A 13,178-nucleotide genomic window follows, 5' to 3' on the forward strand; every position below is an offset into this window, starting at 1 on the left:
TATATATATGTGTATATATATGTGTGTATGTGTGTGTGTGTGTGTGTGTGTGTGTGTGTGTGTGTATGTGTGTGTGTGTGTATATGAATTTAAAATTTTAAAGGCAATCTAAGAGGGAAATGTTGCATTCTTAGTTATTTAACCTGAAATTGCCTCTTACATATTAAGCTATTAAAATTGCCTCTTAGGTAGCCTGGTTGCCTATACTCGGTTGTCATTAAGCTATTAGTTGTCCAATTTGAATCTCCTAAGATTTCACCTGTTGAAACATAATAAGAAACAAAGTGATATATTTAACAATTTATTTTGTTAAAACTAAAAAAAAAAAAAAAAAAAAAAAATTATAACTATTTAATATCATTTGCAATGTCGTTTGTTTTTTAGTTGTATTAGTCAATGGAAGAGCTAAAATGGTTTGCCTATATTATGGAGGAGATAATATAGCTAATTTAAGAAGTAATTATTTATAAAATAAAAATATTAGATTAGAATATCATTGTACACAACTGTGTAATTTACATTAGTTGACCTTGAAAACGGATGTCGTATTGCATCTAAATAGAAAAGAGAATGCCCACGAATAAAATAAGAATGAAAATTAGTGTTGTGAGTGATAAGTTTTATGTGAAATTCATCTTCTGAGGTTTAGGGATAGTCATAGTTTTAAAGTTCTCATAATAGAGCTAAATAACTAACAATAAACCACTGATGAAGCTGAAGAAAAAAATAACAGCAGAAGGCTCTAAAGTTGTATTCTCTTTTTTGATTGAAATGATTGAAAAGTATATACTAAAAAACACTCATCATGTAAACAGTTGAATGTAGGTGAGTATCGCAATCTACTTCTCTTATATTCTGCATTATGGTACAAATATAATCATAAACAGATTTTTAGGTGACTTTTTTTTTAAGGGAATATTGAAATTAATAATCCCCCCTTTTACCGTTCTGCTGAAACAAAAATTATATCAGTGCAATTTTTTATGGTCTGCTCAAACTAAGTTAGTAAAAACTGTAACACTTCTAATTTACCATAATTTTTATATTTTATATATGATGATTTATTAATAAACATTACATCAGTGTAATTTTTTTATGAACAACATACTACCCTTTAAAGTGTTTTCTAGGAACATTAACTATTGTACATGTTCTTAGAAAACTCTTCAAAAGATTTAACTCAATAGCACTGCAACCCTATTTACATTAGATATTCTACTTTCATCTAAACTTATTTTAATGCAATGCTGGAGCAATACAAAAGAAACAGAGGATTTTGATAGAAATACGTAGTATGAACTACGTTCCTTCAATACATCAAAATATCAAGTGTTGTAATTACCCTCATGTTTAATAGATGTCACTGATGTAATTATCATGCAAGCCAAAAAAATTTAATAAAGGGGGTGACAGTACCACACCTTTGAAGTTACTTATAGTAGCTAGTTTACTTACGTATGTACATTGCTGATTTTTTTGCTGCTAATTTCCTTCGGTGAGAGAGTCAGTTGAGGTCTATGAAATGATCATTCTTGGGTACAGATGTGTTTGCATCACTGTCTGGTGTAGCAGATTTTTCAGGAGTGGATGTTGCTAAATTAGTTGGGTCCTTGTTGGCGGAGTCATGATCTTCATTTTCATCAAATGGTGATGTTGTGAAACGGAGTTTTTTTCGAGCAACACTTTTTACACGAACCGAGTTAGTTTATGCGTGTCTTCATTATGTGCTAGAGTCACTGGAGACTGTTTGTTTCCACTCATGCATGTTCGACAGAGTTGTATCCACTCTGGTAATCTTAGGAGATTTCACAGTAGCAGGTGTTTCAGCAGCTGAATATTTCAGGGGTTTGTTTTTCAAGTTGTTGTAAGCAGTCCCACGGCCTTATACCTGGGAATAGGGGTATAGGTGTATCAATTTTCATGAATTTACTATGTATAATTTAGAGGGCTTGTTTATAATAAATATGTGTTAGAATTGTTGCCTTTTGATGACAATGGGAATTTACGAAAAGTTGTTTCTGAAATTTTCTCTTTCCCTTTGTCCTTTGCTTTTGAATCTGGTGTATCTTTGTTTGTTGCTGTAACATTTTCTTCTATATCAACTGAAGCACTCCTATGGGGCTTGGTTGGTGTATAATCCACATTCATATTTAAATTTGAAAATTCAATTTCATCGCTTCTTGCAACAGTTAATTTTGTTAAATCCTTTTTTGGATGCATCTTAAGCGGTTTCAATAGTTTTGAGTGACCATCCTAAAACCCTGCTTGAACCTAGGAAATTAGATGGACCGAGTTTGAAGAAAGTTGTCTTTTTTTCCTGAGTTTTTCTTCAGTTGCTTGAAAGGCAACTACATCACCCTATACATTACATTTGTAATTAGCATATATATTATCGGTGTATTGTAAGTTGTTCTAATTGAAATATAGCATTGTAAGGATATGTATCTTATTAACAATATTCATTATAAGTAGAATGTTTGCAATTGCTTTTAAGCTATGTGTAAATTTAATAGAAGTATTATGTAAAAGAGTCATACAAGATCTTTCATAGCTTTGATTTCTTGTTGAACAATTTCTCTGTGTCATTGTTGAACGATGTCAATGTTATTGAACCTGTTACATCAGCTGCGTCGAATTTGAAAGCAACCCTGTACAACAAAAAAAATGATAAAGTTAACGGTAGGGTTACTATTATATAATGCAATTTTCCTAATTGTGTTATTCAATGGTCTTATAGCACATAAAGTTGTATAAAGTGTGTAACTTGTAAAGAGGTCTTAGTGACCAAATAGAATAACCAACAACCCCCCATCCCCCCTTTCCTTTTCCCTAATTCTAGACAGTGAATGAGAGAGTAGGAAATATTACAGAAGACTATTGGTCTTTGGTCCCTTTCAAATGCAAAAAGAACTTAATGTAGGTGCTCTTAAATGGGACATATTACTTATTGCATTGGCAATGAAGTATCCTAGGAAAACTGCAGTAGATCAAGATAAGAAAGGATTCATGGTCCATGCAAGTCGCTACTTACTGAGAGTCTCAGCATAACAACAACAGCTCATAGGTCTTCTTCTCAATTAAATTCGTGTGTACACTGCAATTCTATCATCTATCATCTGGGACTAACAAGGTCATTAAGTAAATAGCAAGTAGCAACTATACACAACAAGAATTTTCTTTATTCTTACTACCTTTTTTTCTTCATATAATAGTACCACAAATTCTTTAAATGTCCCAAGATTACCTTCCCAAAATGCCACTTAAAAGCCAATAATCCAAAGTCTAAAGTCTAGATCATGCTAATTTTTGCCATAATTTACACTCCACCAAGCACCAAAAACAGAAAGCAGTATTATAAGAAATATTATGATACAACTATATATTACTGTTCCAAGGATCTAGAGAGCAGCTTAACTCTAGGCTACAACCAGTTAATGCCAGAGATAGAATTTTTCAGGAAAATTAATACTTGTTTATAATAAGGCCCAATTCATTTCCTATAATACTTAGGTTCAAAATTCAAGTAAAAGAACATTAAAAAGTACCAACATTTTAGCAATTTCCCTAATATAATTAGAACAACTAAATAATCCAACAAATAATGTTATTAATTCCAATAATTAGATGCTCTAGAGTACATAGGGCCAAAACCCTACAAATCAATACCTAAAAAATTTGGGTAAACTCAACACCCCCAACAAAATTCACACAGTTCTACCAAACAACTGACAAACCTTACAAAATCAAACAAACCCAGATAGAAAAACTTATGAAAAAAAATGGACAAAAAATCCCAAAAATTAATAAATCAAGGAGAAAGAATAAAAGGAAAACCTGGTGAAGGGGTACATAGAATTGGTACAAACAGGACATTCAAGAAGCTCATGAACATTGGTAGCAGGGTGAATGTTGGGATTAAGGACACCATTGTTGATGATGTGAGGAGCTTTTGAAGATGAAAATTGGTGATGAGGTTGATGATGATGATGATGTTGTTGTATTATTTCATCTTCATCCATATCTATGGAAGATACACACTCTATGCTATCAATATCCATTTTTAATTTTTAGAAAACACCACCAAATTTGCTCAGATCACAACAACCCCACTTGCAAGAAAATCTGAAAAATCAGAAAATTGAATTTCTGGGTTTGAATATAATTAGGTTTGTGATGATATACTAGCTCTCTCACTCTCCCTCCTAAGCTCCAATGGTAGTCAGGAGTAGTTCAAAGTTTGGGAAAGAAAGAGAAAAAGAGAGAAATAGGGAATCCCAAAATCCCTCATTTTACTAAAACAACCATCCTTCCATCCATATCCCCTGGTGCTCTTTCTTTATGGGCTTCTTTGGCCCATTTCTTTGACTTCTTACAATTTTTTACTGTTCGTCTTTTTTTAAACTGTTTCGGTGTTTCCATTTGACTTACTATATTACTACCCGTTTCATATTACAATACGTGCAATACTCCCTCCGTCCCATAATACATGACATAGTCATAGATGCAATAGAAGGAGAAATAATGCAAATTAAAGTCAGCTAATTCACTAATATGTCTATTACCCTCTTCTTGATTCCAATAGCTTATATACACCCCACTAAGCTGAATCCCCAAAAAATGTCAATTAATAAAGCTTTCTTTAATTGGGACAGATTAAACTGAGAAAATTAATACGGAGTAATACTTATTCCAGTACTTAAATCGCAATATAACACTACAAAATTACAATAAATAAATTAATCCAAAACATGAATAACATCTCAACCAAAATTAATTACATCAACACATGACACCTGATAGTTTAATAAATTAAGCTTTTACATAGATCAAATATAAAGGTATTGTTAAATTATATCCTAGATTATTTTAAAAGTTGGGTTTTAACAAACCTTGGAGCTGAGACACAGTTCTTGTTGTCACAGACGATGCATGTGAATTGCCTTCCTTTAGGAACACTGCATTTTTTTTCCACTACCTTCTTGTCTTTCAGTTCTTCAATTGTTTTCATAGATTGTTCTTGTGTAGTATCTCGAATTTGTAAAACTTTTGCCTGTCAGATAGTAGTTGCTTTTGTGCAACAGCCTTATACATGTATAAAAAATAATATGGCATCACAAACGCGAGTTTAAGAAGTTAGAGTAATTATTTCTTATCAATTAATTAATATTTGTAATGACTTAAATTACCATTCACGTAAGACATTCTCTCTATCTCCTTTTGGGTTATGAATAATCCTTGTAGACATGGTAGCTGATAAGGCAAACGCAGCACAATAGATGACATGTTAGCCTTTTAATTCATATGAACAATAAGTAGGTTTTCTTTAAAATTAATTAGTTTCTGTGGTTCTACCTCTACGAGGATTGTGTTTAAGTGCTGTGAAGCCAACTACGGCAAATTTTTCAGCCAGAATTTAGAGCATCACTTGCAGTTCCCGAGAGGTCATTCCATGCAGAGATGGTCAAGGTCTGTTATGGCTATAGCAAGCAAACAACCAGTTAGTTTAGTAATTGCATAGATAGCAAAGTTATCTTATGAATTAGTTAAAGTATTTTATTTTTACGTTTGGTCTGTGATGACAATTTCTCGGACATAGCTTTGGTTATTATATTTGGAGTTGACATGTCGTGCTTCTTCTTCTGCAAATAGTATGACTAAATTTTCAGATCGATAAGTTATCTTAAATTCGGGAAAAGTTAGGTGCATAAATACATAGATAGTAATATAATGGGTATACCATATTCACCATCTCCGTCAAATTCACAAAAAATTGTATCAATTGGCTGAAAATCTATGTTATTAATAATTTTTTAATGATTGATACATACATATGTAGTAGGATATAAGTAATAATTTAAGTACAGGATAATGCCATATCTTTCATCAACAACTTACAGTCTTGGAATTGAAGCTATTGACTGATATTGTGGTACTACATGGCCTGTTTGAGGGCATGGCTGAACAACTGTCCGATGATTGAAATGTAGCTGAAATGGTAACAGATCATGGACAGTATGGTATTGATCATCTAGTGGCTTCACAGTTGCATTAGAGATTTCATACTCTCCATTGTATGCAATGGCTTCGTCATATGCTTTAATTTGATCTCCAAAAAGAGTGACACGCATCTTGTTATTCTAAAATAAATTTGAGTATGTATAATTTAATTCAATGCTAAAAACACATGTTGTATGATTGCACTCATTGTAGTACTCATCCCAAAAATCATTTGCAACCTATACAACATTGATTACATAGCCATTCCAAAAATCATTTACAGCCTATACCATCAACAACACATCATTAGTTCTGTAATATACGACTCCCACCATATCAATATGATCAATAACATACTCCATCATCCACTCAAATGAATACATGCATCCCCTAATCCACTATGATTTGAAGAAAAAGAATGTCCTTTCAAAGTGGAAGGGAATAGGTGGAAAAAAAGATGCTTAGGCTGGTACAAACGCAAGCTCTGGTTGGACATAGAGACAAACAGATCACACATCAGTATAAAGTAATCTCAAAACAAATGGGTATTTTGTGTATTAATGAGAGGAAGATTATTCATTTGTAGTCCTCGAATCAGACTGCAATCAGAGCAGCAGCAAAAAAAAAAAATACATCTTTATTAAGGAAGATTGTCTACAAGAGTATCCAAAAATGACCCTGGAGAAGAGGAGGGGACATGCATGGTCATCCGTTGACTTCTTTCATAGGTAAATTTCATCTATAACACCAAACAACATCCTAACAACTTCACTATATTCTTATGATTAATTTGTGATAAGATAGCATGTGTATGGTAAGATCAGCACAAAAGTTTACAAAAGTTCATCCTAACAACTTCACTATATTACAGTAACTTACAAGAGTTTTGATGTAATGCTCAATGATTCATGTAACATTTATCGGACATAATTTATAAATTAGCTTTGTCCTTATTATTTTGACAGGTAAATTTCATCTACCAATAATTGCATGTGTTTTTTTTCTACGAAACCCTAGTTGGTTGTTTTTATCAAAATTAGATCTCACATAAAGCCATAGATTCCATGCAAAATTAGTTATTTTTTAAAAAACCTAAACCAGATCCTATTAAATACATGCATTTAATAAGGTTCATAGATATTATATTGACAAAATCCAAAAAGACATAATATACCTTTTCATCAAGTAGATATAAAGTTTGAAAGATTGTTTCTCTAGAGTTGGAGGATATCCTTTATCTAGCTTTTTCAACAACTTTAAATTTGACTGTGAAATTCATGGAGCTAGGGTTAAGCTCATCAAGATGCATGCGTTCTGTTGTCCTGATAAAATAAAAAATAAAAAAAATTGTCAATTAACTAATAATTATATTAAGCATGAATATTTCAAAATTTCTTTTATACTATTATATATGATCCTATTTTTCTTCTATGAATTACAAAAATCATATTTACATCTCATGAGATGGAATTGGGTCACCATGGAATTCTACCAAATGTAGTATCAATTAAGGCTGAATTAGATCCACAAAAGAAGAAACGTGTCCCTAGGGCTAGACGCGGACAGTGAGACCAAAGTTCAAAAGATTCACCTGCTTGGTAATCACTTCAAAGTCAATATCACTAATGCAGAAGGTCTATCTACAACACAGGTTGAATAACTGCGATGCTATTAAAGTCCTGGGAAAGTTTGTAACCATCCATATTCTTCAACCTAAGAAGGATTCCTTTGAAAAGTATGGTTGTGATGATTCACAATCACCTTGGGAACAGCCTTAAAACGTTCAGCAAGTACTTAAGGCTGGAGCTCCTTATACTCAATTGCACTTCTAAAGCACCAATTCTAACATTTAAATACTCAATACATGGAATCCAACCCAGACAACAGTAACTATATTTACACACAAATCATATAAAACACCAATATTAAGACAGCTACAATAGGATGAGGCAAGTTACTCTATATTCTTTTAAATGCCACTTGATATTCAGTACAGTAGGGTAACAGACAGTTTGAATTGGCAGAAAACAATAAAAATTAAAATTAAGAAATTTTGTTATGAATCACCAACTCCACCTTTGTACTCCCCCATGTCACAGGCTACATCTTAACGTTCTTTCTTTTTTTATTCCTTAAAACCAGACCGTAATTCAATATTAACATATAGCAAATTAAAATAAATTGATTAAAGAGGCAGTCAAGCCAAATACGAATATATAAGCATCAAAATGCTTATTTAGAACAGTCCCTGCCCTACTTGAATCTTGTCAATAGCTAAACATTGAGAATCAAGCACTCCAATAAAAAATTAGCCAAGCCATAAAACTAAAGCAATTAAATTACAAAAGTCTGCTACTACTCTTCTGTCCCGATGACAGTCACAGGGTGATACTGAATTCATACCTTAATTTTATACTGATGATCTTATTTATACTTCAAATACACTTTTGAGTAATAGCAACCCAAATCTGCATATACAAACTGAAGCCTTCCTAGTTCAGGAAACATTTGTTGCAAAATCTTAACAACAGCTAGGTTCCCACGAGAAAGATTGTCCTATACATCTTTAAAAAAAGACCTCTTTGTAAACCTCAAGAACTAAATGATTAGTGGGCAGTAAGGATGATTTAAGGGAGAGGATACCCCACCCGTCACATGATACGAGTATTAGACAATTACAGGACACTTAAACAAACAGTTTTGCCAATGAGATACCAAGCAAGAAACTTCAAACTGAATGACAGAATTACTGCTAATTACTCTAAAACTAAAAGTCTCATCATACTATACAACATCTTTAAGAACAACTTATATGTACTGAAACAATCTTTCGAACTTTGAACACTAATTGTATTCATATTGAATTGCTGCAAAAATATCATCAGGAAATTCCTATCCATAATGATCACTCTAAACGAGCTGAGTGTCCTTAGGTATGAATTACCTCGGACTTCCTATCTAGGATCATAAAGCAACAAGCTAACAAATATGTAGCCAAGAAACTCTAATATCAAGGACCATCATATGTGAATGGCGATGTAGTTTTACTTGGATAGTAGCAACTAAGTTAGAGAGAATGAAATGATATGAAGTTGATAACCCGCAGCAAGCAAGTAGCAAAGATGGGTTACCATCACCGCCATCGCTACCCCCACCACCACCAATGAAAAGATGGCAGTGGTAGTAGAGCAATAGCAACATTAATTATATGAACCATAAAACCAGAAAAGAAAAGGGATGAGAGGAAGCAAAGATGTGGTTCCTGTCCGATATAGCGCCGAGTCATAGAAATTCTGAATTTTTACTCCGCCTTATCGAAAAAGAACTGAAATTATCAGGAATTTGTTACAGATTTTGAGTAATCCCACTGTAATAAGAATTCATCAAAATTGTAAATATGGCATCAACTCAGAAACAGTGATATTTAATTAAGTTTAAAATTTTGAACTACAGAAAACCACTACAAATTATATAAAAACAACATACTTCAAAATTGTGCACTAATAATTTCTTAATAAGAAAATCAACACTACTAAGATCCAAGGTAAACAAAATAATTAGAACCACAATAATACTGTATATATTTTTAAAAATTAGATCAATAATCAGACAAACAATCACACAATAACCTCATTAAAAATTAAAAAATAAATAAATAAAAAACCCCCAAAAATAAAACATAAAAACAATCCATGTTACTTCAAACAGACCAAAATTTAATCTCACAAAAACTAATAAACAAAATCCATCTAGCACACTAACTATATTCAGAGAAAGAGTTAACAAAGAACTAACCTTCTGAAATGCACCAAGAAACCAAAGAACACAATTGTGAATGAAACTAAGCAAATCTCTTTTCCAAAATCTGTAAATTAATGATGAATGCGAAACATAAGTAAATAATATATTAATCAAATCAATTATAACTCCCCACAAAATTAACAGCCTAATATACATAACCAAATTGCATGCCTTTTTTTCCGTACAAAAATTTATGATTTACTTGATTTAACGTAATAATCTAATTGAATTTTATTTAATGGGTAAAATAACAGCAAAAAGAAAAACTCTTTAAGGAAAGATAGCCACATAGTAAACATCACCGAAGAAACAATAACAACACTTAAATTCCAATTAATTAATTAATAAAAGATCAACAAAAATAATTATTAGTCAGAAACCTCAATTGCAACTATCTTATTTTTCCCCATTTCGTCTCAACTCTCAAGCATGCAAAATTGCAAACAGCGCCAAAAACATCTAATTTTCGCCATTGTTAAACCTCATCTAATTATCGCCATTGTTAAACCTCAAATCCTCCATTGTTAGGCCTTCAACATCAATTTCATGCTCTTATATTTGTCGAATCATTAAATCAGAATTTCCATTAGTAAAAATTCACACTTATTCAGTACGGATACGGATAATTATCTCAGCAATAATGAAAGAAAGGAAGCTCAGAACACACTTCAATGGAAAACTCATATTGACCTTCAATGGAAGAGCGAAAATGGAAGATAGAAAGTGGAAAAATAGTAGGACAATAGCAGAGGAGGAAAGAGAAAGAGAGTAGGAAGAGAGAGAAAACGGAAATAATGAGTGATGGCAAGTACAAAGCTGAGGTAAAAAGCAAAGGAAAACAAGATCCAATGGCGGGACCACAAATAACATTCCAAGACGAGGACAAAACCGTCCGCACACTGCTCTACTGTTCATAATGAACCGTTCCGCTGCTCTTCTCAAATATATAATATATATATATATATATAGGGTCGGAATTCGGTAAGAACCACCCTTTATGTAAAAGCACTCCTAATATATGAGAATAAATCTAAGCCTTAGGATCAAACGAAATTAACGGCTCTAATAAATCCAAACTTTTCATCCATATACTTGCTACTACTCGGAAAAACAAACTGAAGAAACTACGAGCTTCAATTTCAATGAGATTCAAGGATTTCGAACACAATTCCGTTCGATTTTTGTCAGATTTCAGCAATAACAAGAATCAACAAGCTTCATAGATTATACTGGTAAATAATCAACAAAAGTTATGTTAGTTTTTTCCGAATATAATTTTCTTAATTTTTGTCAGTATTTTCGAATTTCATGGTTTGAATGTTGAATTTTCGTTAAAATTTTAGCAATGAGTCATAATTTAGTATTTTCGTTAAAATTTACAAATTTGATGTTCTAATTTTCGATATTAGTGTTCTGGAAAATTTCGAATTTGACTGCTCTTAATTTGGTTATTCGAGTTTGACTGTATGATTTTTGCTAGATATTTAGAGTTGAGTGTTCTAAATTTAGGATTTTGATTAAAAATTTCCTATTGCATGTTACTTTTATGTTGATAAAAGCTTATTTTCGTGAAATTTCCTATTAAATGTTCTTATTTTGTAATTATTTGATAAATCCAATAGAAGATATGTAAAATGAGCAAACTAAATATGAAAAGTAATATAGTGAAAATAAAATGAGCGAACAAAAATAAAATTAGCAAAAAGAAATAAAATGAGCAACAATTATTTGCTCATTTATCAAATGAGCGACAATTATTTGCTCATTTATCAAATGAGCAAATAGTCTTTGCTAATTTATCAAATGAGCAAACAGTTCTTTGCTCATTTATCAAATGAGCAAATAGTTCTTTGCTCATTTATCAAATGAGCAACAATTCATCGCTCATTTATCTAATGAGCAACAAGCTGGATTAAGGGATGCCATGAATTGACCAAATTAGTGATTGAATCTCCATCATCTCTCAGGAAACTTATAATCAATGATTGTGGGAGACTGAGAGACTTAACGGGTGCATTACAGCGTCTCTCTTCCCTTGAGGATTTGAAGCTTTGGTCACTGTGAAAAAGTGGATTTGTGGGATGTCAAGAATGATGATGATGGTGAAGATGAGGCTATTAGTGGCAGGTCGTTTGCTTTGCAAAGCCTGAAGTGCCTTATCTCCTTGAGCTTGTATTCAATCTCAAAATTGAAATCTCTTCCTAGGAGCCTATGCTATGTCACAAGTCTTCAAGAAACTTACATTGATGAGCTCTCTGAATTAAGGGGCCTACCAGAATGGTTTGGCAACGTATCGGTGGTTGTCAATAAGGAATTTCCATAACTTGGTGGCGCTCCCAGAATCTTTTCGTGAACTCACTGTATTACAAGAGCTTAACATTTGGAAATGTCCAGAACTTGAGAAAAGGTGTGTGAATGGCCAGATGTTCAAGATCGGTCTGCCACTAATATAACATATGTCAATTAGTGGGTTAATTCTCAGTACTTTGTTTTTCATAGCTCCATACAGATTTGAATTAGTTTTTTTTTTCTTAATTTTTCATTGATTTGCTAAATTTAAGATTCCCGTATTTGCTAATTGGCTGACATTTACAAATCTAATCTTGTACAGGAATTAGTGGCATCCCAAGTCACTAAAATTGATTGTTTATATAAGGTTTCACCTAACATATATTTTCTTTTGGATGCTAGTCATTTACAATGGATGTCCATGTCCAGAAAAGGCAACGGAAAGAGTCATTATCTGTGAATAATGATTGCTCGTCATTGTATGATCGAGGATATGTTGTTGGTTTGGCATCTGATGGGGGAAATGTCGAAGATAGGTAAGAATTCGGTGAGGCCTTTATGTCCGAAGTAGGATGTTATGACAAATACTTTACTTATTCCAATGCTTTTTGTGAGTAGAAAAGTGAGTAAAGAAATTGATCATTCGATGTAAATTTGGTTCTATAGATATGCTTTATGCTTGATGTTGCTGCTGAAGTATGGAATACCCTTGGATGATATGTTATGTTTGTCTGAAGCAGGATCTTATGATAAATGTCAATATATTTTTGCTTATGTAATTTACTTTTGAGTTTATGTCATTTACTTTTGAGTTGATGGAAGTGGTTAAGTATTATTTGGTTGTGTGGTTTTGATTTTAATGGCTGCATGAAGAGTTGCTGTGTGGGGGTTTATGTTTGGTAGAAGCAGCAATACTTATTTGTTGTGGCCTTGGGCGTTGTGTGAATGGTGTGGGCTATCTGTGGCCAGGGAGGATGGGTATGATGTTGTGTCACTAGTTGTTGTTGAGTGCGTTAGGCAGTTGGGCATGTGGTGTATTGCAGGATAGCTGGGGCTAGCATCAAGTGGGTGGTAAAGAAATGGTGTTATTA

General features: G+C 32.6%; 1 long non-coding RNA gene across 3 annotated transcripts; it reads right to left on the reverse strand.

Annotated features, from left to right (window-relative positions):
* Positions 1-2,233: 2,233 nt before the first annotated feature.
* LOC110686498 lies at positions 2,234-10,598 on the reverse strand. Of its 3 annotated transcripts, none has more exons than XR_002504222.1 (6): positions 10,179-10,598; positions 7,172-9,862; positions 5,896-6,481; positions 5,353-5,477; positions 4,890-5,250; positions 2,234-2,648 (listed from the first exon to the last, which is right to left on the reverse strand). It is a non-coding gene; the product is annotated as an uncharacterized LOC110686498 (long non-coding RNA). The 3 variants fall into 3 exon arrangements; XR_002504221.1 differs by having other exon boundaries at positions 2,238-2,648; positions 5,896-7,319; positions 9,793-9,862; XR_002504220.1 differs by having other exon boundaries at positions 2,236-2,648; positions 5,896-9,862.
* Between the last annotated feature and the right edge of the window lie 2,580 nt (positions 10,599-13,178).

Source organism: Chenopodium quinoa, unplaced genomic scaffold (assembly GCF_001683475.1).
Source record: "Chenopodium quinoa cultivar QQ74 unplaced genomic scaffold, ASM168347v1, whole genome shotgun sequence".
Classification (NCBI taxonomy): domain Eukaryota; kingdom Viridiplantae; phylum Streptophyta; class Magnoliopsida; order Caryophyllales; family Amaranthaceae; genus Chenopodium; species Chenopodium quinoa.